Here is an 11,650-nt window from a genome sequence, read left to right as displayed (position 1 = left end):
ATCTTATTGTCGACTGTAAGCCATTAATCCACTCAATAAAAAAAGAAAAAAAAAAAGAGGAGAGCCATCTTCAACTTAACAGGAAATTGTAGTCACGTTCAGGAAGGACTAAGAGGAAACATTACCAGCACCAGAAGCAGGAGCCATCTGGTAGGAATCATGGCCATTTCTTGTTCCTTTTGTGTGTGTGTGTCCTTCTTTTTTTTTTTAATTGAATAGGACAGAGAGAAAATCAGACGGAAATAAGAGATAGAAGCTTCACTGCTCCTGAAGCTTTCCCCTTGCACATGCAAGGGGAGCAGGGGCTCAAACCTAGGGTCTTGTGCATGCTAATGTGTGTGTTTAACCAGGTGTGCCACCACCTGGCCCTCCCAACAAATGAATCTTTCAAAAAAAGTTTCTCAAACTCAGCAGTTCCAAGCCTTGGCTTGGAAATTTTATTTTATTTTATTTTATTTTATTTTATTTATTTTCCCTTTTGTTGCCCTTTTTTATTGTTGTAGTTATTGTTGTTATTGATGTCATAGTTGTTAGGACAGAGAGAAATGGAGAGAGGAGGGAAAGACAGAGAGGGGGAGAGAAAGATAGACACCTGCAGACCTGCTTCACCGCTTGTGAAGTGACCCCCCAGCAAGTGGGGAGCCGGGGGTTGGAACAGGGATCTTTTGCGAGTCCTTGCATTTCACACCACGTGCGCTTAACCCACTGCGCTACCGCCTGACTCCCAGCTTGGAAATTTTAGAATTGCCCATCCACTCCTTCCTTAGGAGTCTTTTCCTAAGAGAATCCTCAATCCCTTCTGTAAACAGAGTTTTGAAGCAGACACACAGGGTGGGACTAAGTAGCATACTGGTAATATAAAGAGACTTTACTGCCCAAGGCTCTGAACTCCTAGGTTCAACTCCCTGCATCACCATAAATTAAAGCTGAGCAGTAGATCTACAGGGATGCAGAGGTCACATAGACTCCTAAGCTGAATATGGGCCCCAGACCAAATCAAATCGATGGGGTTTATAGTCAACAATATTTATACACCTTTCCCATATTAGGGAGCTACTCTCTTCTCTGATCCAGATTTTTGGTCCTTTTCCAGCCATGATATCATCTCCCCAGACAATAACTTGATCCACCTGCATATTAGATTTCAGGTTCAGGGGAAAAAAAAAAACACCAAAAACTAGTAGCCACAGGCCCTTTGGAATATAACTAAAATATGCCTACTAGCTTTCTACATAATGGAGGACCCCCCCCCCCCAACTCTTCATCTGCACTATTCCAGCCTTTAGGTCCATGATTGGTCAACAGTTTGTTTGGCTTTGTATGTTAACTCTCTTTTCAGCCACCAGGCTCCAGATGCTAGCATGATGCTGACCAGACTTCCCTGGACAGACAACCCCACCAATGTGCCTTGGAGCTCCACTTCCCCAGAGCTATTCCCCACTAGGGAAAGAGAGAGACAGGCTGGGAGTATGGATCCACCTGCCAATGCCCATGTTCAGCGGGGAAGCAATTACAGAAGCCAGACCTTCCACCTTCTGCATCCCACAATGACCTTGGATCCATACTCCCAGAGGGTTAAAGACTAGGAAAGCTATCAGGGGAGAGGATGGGATAGGGGGTTCTGGTGGTGGGAATTGTGTGGAGTTGTACCCCTCTTATCCTATGGTTTTGTCAATGTTTCCTTTTTATAAATAAAAAAAATTGTTTTAAAAATCTAAATCACATACAAAAAAAAAGCTGAGTAGTACTCTGGTAAAAAAGAAAAAGAGAAACATAAAAGGAAAAAAAAAGAAAAAAAAGGTAAGTCTAACTCCAAAGATAGCACTGAAACTAATTTTGGTGACAAAGTAGATGGGTGTGTCCCCAAATCAAGGGAAGAAGCAGATCTGGAGATGAGACTGATGAATCAGTGTTAGGTTGATCTTTGAGGCATGTAGAATGCAGAAGATGACCAGAAGACATTTGGATATCTGAGCCTGAAATTTAAAGAAGCCACAGAGATTAAAAAAAAAAAAATTAGACATCCTCAACATACAGGAGCAATTCTTATGCGTTCCTGCCAAACTGCTTATATTCCAGTCCCAGCTGCAGCTGCAGTCAAGGAATCTGATTAGTCTACTCAAGATGATGTAGGTGTGAAGTTCCTGTCTTTATTTCCCAACCTTATAAAATGTCTGGATTTTGGCTTCTCTGGCAGAATTAATTTGAGAGATTTTAGTCTCTCCCATTCTTACTTTAGCCAATTCTAAATAAACCCTACCTCTGTAGATAACTTTGCTACTATGTTGGGCTTAAGCTTTGTGCCAATGCACAAACCAAAGTTATACCCTCTACTAACAATGTCAAGTTGATGGAATGACTTAGAAAAGTATGTAAGGGTGCTTGCTTTGGCAGCACGTATACTAAAATTGAAATGATACAGAGAAGATTAGCACGGCCCCTGTGCAAGGATGACATGCAAATTTATAAAGCGTTCCATATTTTAAAAAAGAAAGAAAGAAAAAGTATGTAAGGGCTGGGGACACAGTATAGTGGCTATGCAAAAAGACTCGTGTCTGAGGTTCTGAGGTCCCAGGTTCAATCCCCAAACTCACCATAAGCCAGAGCTGAGCAGTGCTCTGCTGTGTGTCTCTCTGTCTCTCATTCTCTCACTTGTTAAAATAAAAATAATAAAAGGAAAAGTATGTAAAATGATGAGAGCAAGGAAAAAACCCTGAGGAGGGAAGAAAAAAAAAAAGCAGGCATGTTGACAAAAAGAGAACCCATGAAAAAGCCCAAAAGCCATTTTATCAAAAGTGAGAACCAGAGGCACCAAGTCACTGAACCCAGAAGTAGAGTCTTTAGTGAGTCTTAGGAAGTTTTATTCATTCAACAGATATTTATCTGAAGACTTATCCCATGCCAGACACTGTTCCAGGTACTATGGGTACAGAACAAAGTAGCAAGGGTCTTTGCTCAGTTAGGACTGACACTCTTGTTGTCAGTGTATGAAAGAAGACTGGATATATAGAATGGACAGAGTTCTATGGATTGTTGAAAATTAGAAAGGTTTTGCTACACAGTGGGAGATCCAACAGTGACAGGTTCAGAAGAAAGAGTACTATGCCTTGAGTGAATGAGGGGTGAAGGAATAGAAGTAGGGGGTGTAAACTATGATTTCTGAGATGCTTGACAGAAAGGAAGGAGCAATTGGGCACATGACTGAGAGAGCACATGTGCAAAAGAAAGACGGTTTTCCTTTGGCTGAGAGATTCTTGCATGCATTCTGGCGTGGACTTATGGGCTGGCATATAGTGAAAAGTAGCTGGAACTATGAGAGTTGAAGAAAGTCTAAGATATTTGATGGAACCAGGCTCTGAAATGGACGGGAGGGGCGACTCTCAAAGACTCATGCAAACTGAGGACAGCTTGGATATACTTTAGGGGAAAGTTTTTCTTTTACAATTCCCTTCTTCTTCTTCTCCTTCTCCTTCTCCTTCTCCTTCTCCTTCTCCTTCTCCTTCTCCTTCTCCTTCTCCTTCTCCTTCTCCTTCTCCTTCTCCTTCTCCTTCTCCTTCTCCTTCTCCTTCTCCTTCTTCTTCTTCTTCTTCTTCTTCTTCTTCTTCTTCTTCTTTTTCTTCCCCCCAGAGCACTGCTCAGCTTTAGTTTATAGTGGTGCAGGAGACTGAACCTGGGGCTTTGGAGTCTCAGGCATGAGAGTCTGTTTGCATAACCATTGTGCTATCTATCCACCCTCTTTTACAATTCTTTTCTTCTAGTGATCACTAAGATAGCATCCAAATTCAAGCAAATAAATAAATAAATAAAGGTAAGAGAGAATTCTATGACCGCTTAGGGAAGGAAAAAGTATTTTTCCCTTTACCCTGCTGGGTTCTTGATTGAGTTGCCCCTAAAATAATGGATAGAATAACAAGAGAAAAACAAATTTAATTTCATACCTACAAAGATCCCAAGGGTATGAGACTCAAAGACAACAGGGGCAATTGAGACTTTTAGGCAGAAAAAAAAAAAAAAAAAAAGAAGGCAGGGACCTGGGACTACAAAAGGAAGTAATTCACAGGTGGAAAAGAAGAATGAATATTTAGTAAGCAAGTAGTTGCCTTACAGGTATCTGAATCTTTCTGATGAAAAAAAAAGTTATCACCTATACTTGATTTCTTCCTGGTACAGACCTCCTACATACAGAGTATCAAGGCTGAACTATGGGGAGAGGTAAAGAGTTTTCCTGAGTTTTCACGGTGGCAACTGCTTGCAACACAGACCCATCTGCAGGCCAAAGCCATATACTTGGGGGAGGTGGATCACACATTCCCCCCACCATCCCTCAAGAAGGAGCTAAGTTTTTCTTTTGTTTCCTCCTTCACCCCTCTTGTACTCTCTACAAAGATTCTCCCTCTGCTCCCTTACTATCTTAAGTCATGACCAGGTACAAGCAGGACCCAGAATGCCTCCCCAGTCAGTTTAGAGACTTGTTTGTCACAGCAGTGCCTCTAATCAGGAGCGCGCAACCTATGTGTAGCGAAGTATGAGATTTCCCAGGGAGCAAAAGTGTCCAGCCTTGGTGGGGTCAGGGTAGTGGGTGAGGGTGGGGCAGGCAGAATCAAGCAGCATCTTGAGAACAGAAAGAGAGACATCAATATGGGTTCCCCAACTGGTACAATGGGGTTTGGATCTCAGCTACGTATCAACAGACACAGGACAGTCTAGCCTCTAGAATATATTTCCTTAAAGCAGAACTTTCTGGTCAGTGTGGACAGATATTTATAAGGAGCAGAAAGAAAGCTCTATGCTAATCTTTCACCAAAGCTCCAGGCTTCCTCCACTTCATTTTTATTTTCTTTCTTTCTTTTTCAATATATTTATTTATTTATTATTGGATAGAGACAGAGAAATTGAAAGGACTGATTATAGAACCAATGGGGGCAGGGGGAGCAGTAGTACAACCAGCTGGGAGCACATATTACCATGCACAAGGACCCACATCCAAAATCCTGGTTCCAGCCTACAAGGGTGACACTTCAAGAGTGATGAAGCAAGTGTTACAGGTTTCTCTCTCTTACTCTCTCCCTCTCCCTCTCCCTCTCCCTCTCCCTCTCCCTCTCCCTCTTTCCCTTTCTCTCTCTCTCTCTCTCTCTCTCTCTTTCCCTTTCTCTCTGTTTTTCTCTGTCCTAAACAAATAAAAGAAAACAGAACTAATGGGAAGTGAGTTTGTCTTAATGACTGCAGGAGTGGCTGGGTCAGCAGGGAAACTTCCAGTGTCTGGTTCATTCCCAGGTCCCCTGTACCTGAGCTCTCAAGACACAGTAATTGCAGAGGGAGGTGCCCTTCCTCTCTTGCTGGGAACCAACACATCATCGCTCTACATCATTTTAGTGCGTCATGCTTGCTTGCAAAGTTCCCTGGGTCTTTCTTTCCTGACACTGTAGTCAAAACATGCTCTGTTTTCCAAGTCAGTTTAGCCTCTTCCCACATGCCTGAGGTCTTAGGATAAATGTTAAAATTATGATGTTCTAAAGGAATATAACAGAAGTGACAGCAAAATAGCTCTAAAGGACAAGTAGAGAGAGAAAACTAGAGGTATATATACAGATGTATTGTGTATATAACTGTATGTAACAGTATTATACATAACACACATATGACGGCATATGATTTACATGTGTGTACATTCACAGAGGTATGTGTGTGTGTGTATCACAGTACATGCAGATATACACAGGTATAGACATTTTTTTCTGCATCTAGATATTTTACAAGTGAACCACAGGATTCCTATGAGCACTTGGCTTCACTACCTTACTGAGTATCCCATCTTGTGAAATAATGGTGACTACACTGACTCACTCCTTGGGAAATTTTTAAGGAAGGTAAGAGGAGAACTTGAAAAAAAGAACATAGACACATGTCAAACCTATCTGACAGTCATGGAAAGTGATGAGAATATTGATTTATGATAGACATATATTTGTGCATGTAGTCGAACACCCTACACAATGAATGTGCACTAAGAAAGTCAGAAAATCAAACTGGGAGTATGGACCGACCAGTCAACGTCCATGTTCAGCGGGGAAGCAATTACAGAAGCCAGACCTTCCACCTTCTGCAACCCACAATGACCCTGGGTCCATGCTCCCAGAGGGACAGAGAATGGGAAAGCTATCAGGGGAGGGGATGGGATATGGAGATTGGGTGGTGGGAATTGTGTGGAGTTGTACCCCTCCTACCCTATGGTTTTCTTAATTAATCCTTTCTTAAATAAAAAATAAATTAAAAAAAAGAAAGTCGGAAAATAATTTTATTCAACAGTTTACCTACAATAAAAAAATAGAAAATGGGAGATTTGGCTTTTGAAAAGTTACTTCTAATGCAGTTTGTTTATGATTATACAACAAGCAGATGGCAAGCAGTCTGGGGGTAAAATCTGTCTTATCACTGGAGTGAAGAAACTCAATTAGAATGCTAAAAACACTACGTTTCATGAAACTGAACAGCACGAGGACTTTGCTGTGTGGAATGACAACTGGATGAATTACAAACCCCTCAACTCCAGTAATTTGACAAGACACAATATCCCTTAAAGCGTCAGCTGAAGGTGAAAGGAAAATTCAGCTGGCTACTTTGAGATTAACCATTAGTAATCGTTTCTTTATCTTGCTACAGTTGTAGTGACAGTGATCTGTCATCTTTGCCTTCTATGTGGCACCACACATTTCTTTTGAAGAAAGCAGAATTGGCAAGCCTTCTTCATTCACTGACTCCTTGATTCATTCATTTTTGCTCTTAAAAGGGAAAAGAAAGTCCTGGATTTTTTTTAAATTGTTAATTTATTTATAAAATAAAAAATATTGGGAGTCGGCGGTAGCGCAGCAGGTTAAGTGCAGGTCGCACAAAGCGCAATGCCCAGTGTAAGGATACAAGTTCGAGCCCCCGGCTCCCCACTTGCAGGGGAGTCACCTCACAGGCAGTGAAGCAGGCCTGCAGGTGTCTGTCTTTCTCTCCCCCTCTGTCTTCCCCTCCTTTCTCTATTTCTCTGTCCTATCTAACAATGATGGCATCAACAATGATAATAACTACCATAACAATAGAAAACAAGGGCAACAAAAAGGGAAAAATAAATATAAAAAATATAAAACTATAAAAATAAATAAAATAAAATAATATCGACAAGACCATAGGATAAGAAGGGTACAATTTCACACATTTTCTACCATTAGAGTTCCCTATCCAATACTCTCCCTTGAAAGCTCTCCTGTTCTTTATCCCTCTGGGAGCATGGACCCAGGATCATTGTGGGATGCAGAAAGTGGAAGGTCTGGCTTCTGTAATTGCTTCCCCACTGAACATGGGCATTGGCAGGTCAATCCATACTCCCAGCCTATCTCTCTCTTTCTAGAGTGGGGCAGGGCTCTGGATAGGTGGGGTTCCAGGGTACACTGATGAGGTCCTCTGTCTGGGGAAGTCAGGATGGAATCATGGTGATACTCTTAAAGAGCTTTTGAGTGACCTGAGGTGAAGCAGTTAGAAGCCCATCTATTGCTATTATATAAGTTTTCAGCCATATGGACATTTGAAGGGAAAGAATAGGTTTTTTAAAATTATTATTATACTACAAGTATTGGGAGTTGTTAAAATTTAAAACTATAAATTTTTTCCCATCAATTTCAAAGTCCAGAAGCAACATAAACAATGAGCAAATAATGCAGTCTCTCTCTTTTAAGTATAAGTAGTAGGTGAAAAGTTAATTTCTATGTTGCTTCCTCTGTTTTTCACAACAGTGCATGGTAAACTACTCAGTCATCTATGCTCTTGCTCTACAATAGCAAAGACAAGATCGAATAGCACATAGAAAATGAAGTATTGGGAGTCGGGCGGTAGCACAGTGGGTTAAGCGCATATGGCGCAAAGCATAAGGACTGGTGTAAGGATCCCGGTTCGAGCCCCCGGCTCCCCATCTCAGGGGAGTCGCTTCACAAGCGGTGAAGCAGGTCAGAGGTGTCTGTCTTTGTCTTCCCGTCCTCTCTCCATTTCTCTCTGTCCTATCCAATGACATCAATAACCACAACAAGGGCAACAAAGGGGAAAATAAATAAAATAAATATAAAAAGAAAATGAAGTATTGAGGGCAATTTTTTTTTTCCTTCCAGGGTCATTCCTTGGACGTGGTGCCTGCATAACAAATCCACCACTCTTGGTGAACATTTATTTTTTTCTTTTTCCTTTTCTTATTGATGGAGACAAAGAGAAATGGAAAGGGAATGGGGAGATAGGTAGTGAGAGAGAAAGACATCTGCAGCACTGTTTCACCATTCCAGATACTTCTCCTCTTCATGTCTGCTGGCGGGGACCGAGGACTTGGACATGATAACGTGTACTCTACCAGGAGCACCCTGCCTGAGCCATTAAAAGCAAGTCAAAGCTAAGAACCAAGTGACATTTGTAACCCTGTTTTCTCTGTTTCTCTTTATAGATATCACCACCCATATCATATATATGAATATGTTCCCATTATTATTATTATTACTATTATTTTATTGTACCAGGGTTATCACTGGGGCTCAGTACTGGCACTACAAATCCACATCTCCCAGAAATTGTTTTGTTGTTGTTGTTTTTGTTGTTATTGTTCTACTATACTTGATAGGATAGAGAGAAATTGGGGGGGGGCAGACAGATACCTGCAGACCTGCTTCACCACTCGTGAAGCATCCCATCCCCTCTCTCTTTTTCTTTAATAATTTTTTTAATCTTTACTTACTTATTGGATAGAGACATCCATAAATTGAGAGGAAGAAGGGGATAGAGAGGTAGAGAGACAGACACCTGCAGCTCTGCTTCACCACTCATGAAGCTTTCTCCCTGCAGGTGGGGGCCGGGGGATTGAACCTAAGTCCTTGCACACTGTAAGGACCAGGTGCACCACCACCCAGCCACATAAAGCATCCCCTCTCCAAGTGGGGAGCGGGGACTTGATCCTGGGTCCTTGCACATAGTGATATGTGCACTTAACTAGGTATGCCATTGCCCGGCCCCCTGTTTCTTTTTATTTTTTAACCAAATCATGTTTTACTATTCAACTTGTTTTTAATAAACCTCTATTCCTGCCATATTGATACAGTCAATGTATATGAATAGTATGAATATGTGGATATTCTCTACTGAAATTTTTTCTACCAGGGTTATTGCTGGAATTGGGCTTGCACAATTCCTCCATGCTATCAGATTCTTTCTCTGTGAGAGACAGAGAAAGGGGGTTGTGTGGAAGACAGCACTGCTTCACTGCTCATGGGGCCTCTCCACTGCAGGCAATGTGTAGTGGCTAGGGGGTTTGAACCTGGGTCTCTAGTATGTGTATGCTCTACTGAGTAAGCTACCTCCTGGTGTCCTTTATATTTTATTATCTTCTTGCAGAGTAGTCTGTTTTTATATTGTGGTAAAATATATACAACATGAAATTTACCACTTTAACTATTTCTATGTGTACACTTTAATAGTGGTAAAATCATTTACACTGTTGAGCAACTAATCTCCAGAATTTTCAGCCTTGCAAGCGTAACTCTGTACCCATTAAGCAATAATGTTCCACTCACCTCTTTCTCTTGTCCCTGATAATCACCACTTTACATTCTGTCTTTGTAAATTTGTCTACTCAAAGCACCATATTTTAGTGGAATCAAAAGTGTTTCTTTTTAAGCCAGACCTTCCACCTTCTGCACCCCATAAAGAATTTTGGTCCACACTCCCAGAGGGATAAAGAGTAGAGAAATTTTCCAATGGAAGGAATAGGACACAGAACTCTGGTGGTGGGAACTGTGTGGAATTGTACCCCTGTTATCTTAAAATCTTAACGATTATTAAATCACTAATAAAAAATTAAAAAATAATTTTAAAACATGTTTGTCTCCAAAGACAAATCCCAAGATTCTGACTCAAAGCTGACATTACCTACTGGGGAGAGGTCGAGAATATGCAGGGTAGCCAGTGATGTATAGAGGAGGAATATTGGTGTTCTCTTGAGGTGCGTGGTACATAGTAGCACAGAATTGAAAAGGCATGAAATTGCACACCTAAAATACAGTGTTGTCAACCAGTGTTAATTCCATTAAAAAAAAATGTACAGTGTACATATTACCATGCCTGAGGACGCATGTTCAGGCTCTCAGCCCCTAGCTGCAAGAGGGAAACTTCATGATAAGTGATGGATACCCTGCTGGTATCTCTCCTTTTTTCTCTCTCCTTCTCCACTTCTCTCTTTTGCTCACCCTTTAACAAAAATAAAAAATAAAGAAGAAAAAAAAAATGACCATCAGGTATGGTGGACCCATGAAATCAGTGAGCCCAAGTGACAGCTCTGGTGATAATAAATGAGTAAATACAATTTAAAAATAAAATATGTATATGTGCTTTTTAAAGTGTTTGGTAGAGTACCATCACCCAAACAGATGTCATTATATTGAATGGGGGAAGATCTTTATACAACATACTTCAGATAACTAATAACCAAAATGCATAAAGCACTCAGTAAACTTAACGTGCAAGCATAAGAAAATAGGACAAGGAGGCTGGAGAGATACCATAATGGTTATGCAAGACTTTCATGTGTGAGGATTCAAGGCCCCAGGTTCAATCCCAAGTACCACCATTAGCCAGAGCTGAGCACTATGTCTCTCTCTCTCTCTCTCTCTCATTAAATTTAAAAAAAGAAAGAAAATATTTTAAACAGAAGAGAAAAATGGGGCAAGAACATGGACAAAAACTTCACTAAGGAAGAGATCCAGAGAGCCAACAGACACATGAGAAATGAAAATAAAGATCACAGTGATCCCCACCTGCAGGGGCGTTGCTTCATAAGCGGTGAAGCAGGTCTGCCAGTGTCTATCTTTTTCTCTCCCTCTTTCTTCCCCTCCTCTCTCAATTCCTCTCTGTCCTATCCAACAGAGCTCTGTATCCCCATTCTTGTTGTGAAAATAATGTTTAAATTTTAATTTCTTTATTGGGGGATTAATTATTTACAGTCGACAGTTAAATACAGTAGTTTATACATGTGTAACATTCAGTTTTCCACAAAACAATTCAACTCCCATTCAACTCCTCCTCTGCCATCATGTTCCAGGACCTGAACCCTCCCTCCAACCCGAAGTTATTGTCTGGGGAGGTGGTGTCATATTTGGAAAAAGGACTAGAAAGGTGGATCAAGGAAGAGAGTAGCTCCTAAATATGGGGAAAGTATATAAATATTGTTAACTGTAAACTCCATTGATTTGATCTGGGGCCCATATTCAGCACAGGAGCCTATGTAACGTCTGTATCCCTGTAGGTCTGAGCTTATATTCTATGGTTACAGCTAGGAACATTCCATTCCAGGCTGCACCAATTTCAGGACTCATCTTCTTCAGGTAGTAGGTAGAGTATGTTGTCCAATTTCCCTTCAGAGAATGAACATTCCCTACCATTGTTGATCCACATTGAGGGCAATGTCCTATAGGGGCCCACAGAGGGGTTCATTATGTTGTTCCTGATGGAGATGACCAGTGACAGTGGTGAGAGGGATCTGTTAGAGGTCTAGGCCCATCATGTCTGTGTGGGAATCCCAGGAATCCTGACTAGGGCCCTAGGTTCCATTGCAGTTCTTAATGGCATAAATGTCTGAAAG

General features: G+C 41.2%; 1 non-coding gene across 1 annotated transcript; it reads left to right on the top strand.

Annotated features, from left to right (window-relative positions):
* Positions 1–2,378: 2,378 nt before the first annotated feature.
* LOC132536422 (U6 spliceosomal RNA) lies at positions 2,379–2,485 on the top strand. The gene has a single exon (XR_009548002.1). It is a non-coding gene; the product is annotated as a U6 spliceosomal RNA (small nuclear RNA).
* The last annotated feature ends 9,165 nt before the right edge of the window (positions 2,486–11,650 follow it).

Source organism: Erinaceus europaeus, unplaced genomic scaffold (genome assembly GCF_950295315.1).
Source record: "Erinaceus europaeus unplaced genomic scaffold, mEriEur2.1 scaffold_599, whole genome shotgun sequence".
Lineage (NCBI taxonomy): Eukaryota > Metazoa > Chordata > Mammalia > Eulipotyphla > Erinaceidae > Erinaceus > Erinaceus europaeus.
The sequence above is the reverse complement of the archived record's forward strand: the minus strand, read 5'-3'. Positions and strand labels throughout refer to the sequence as shown.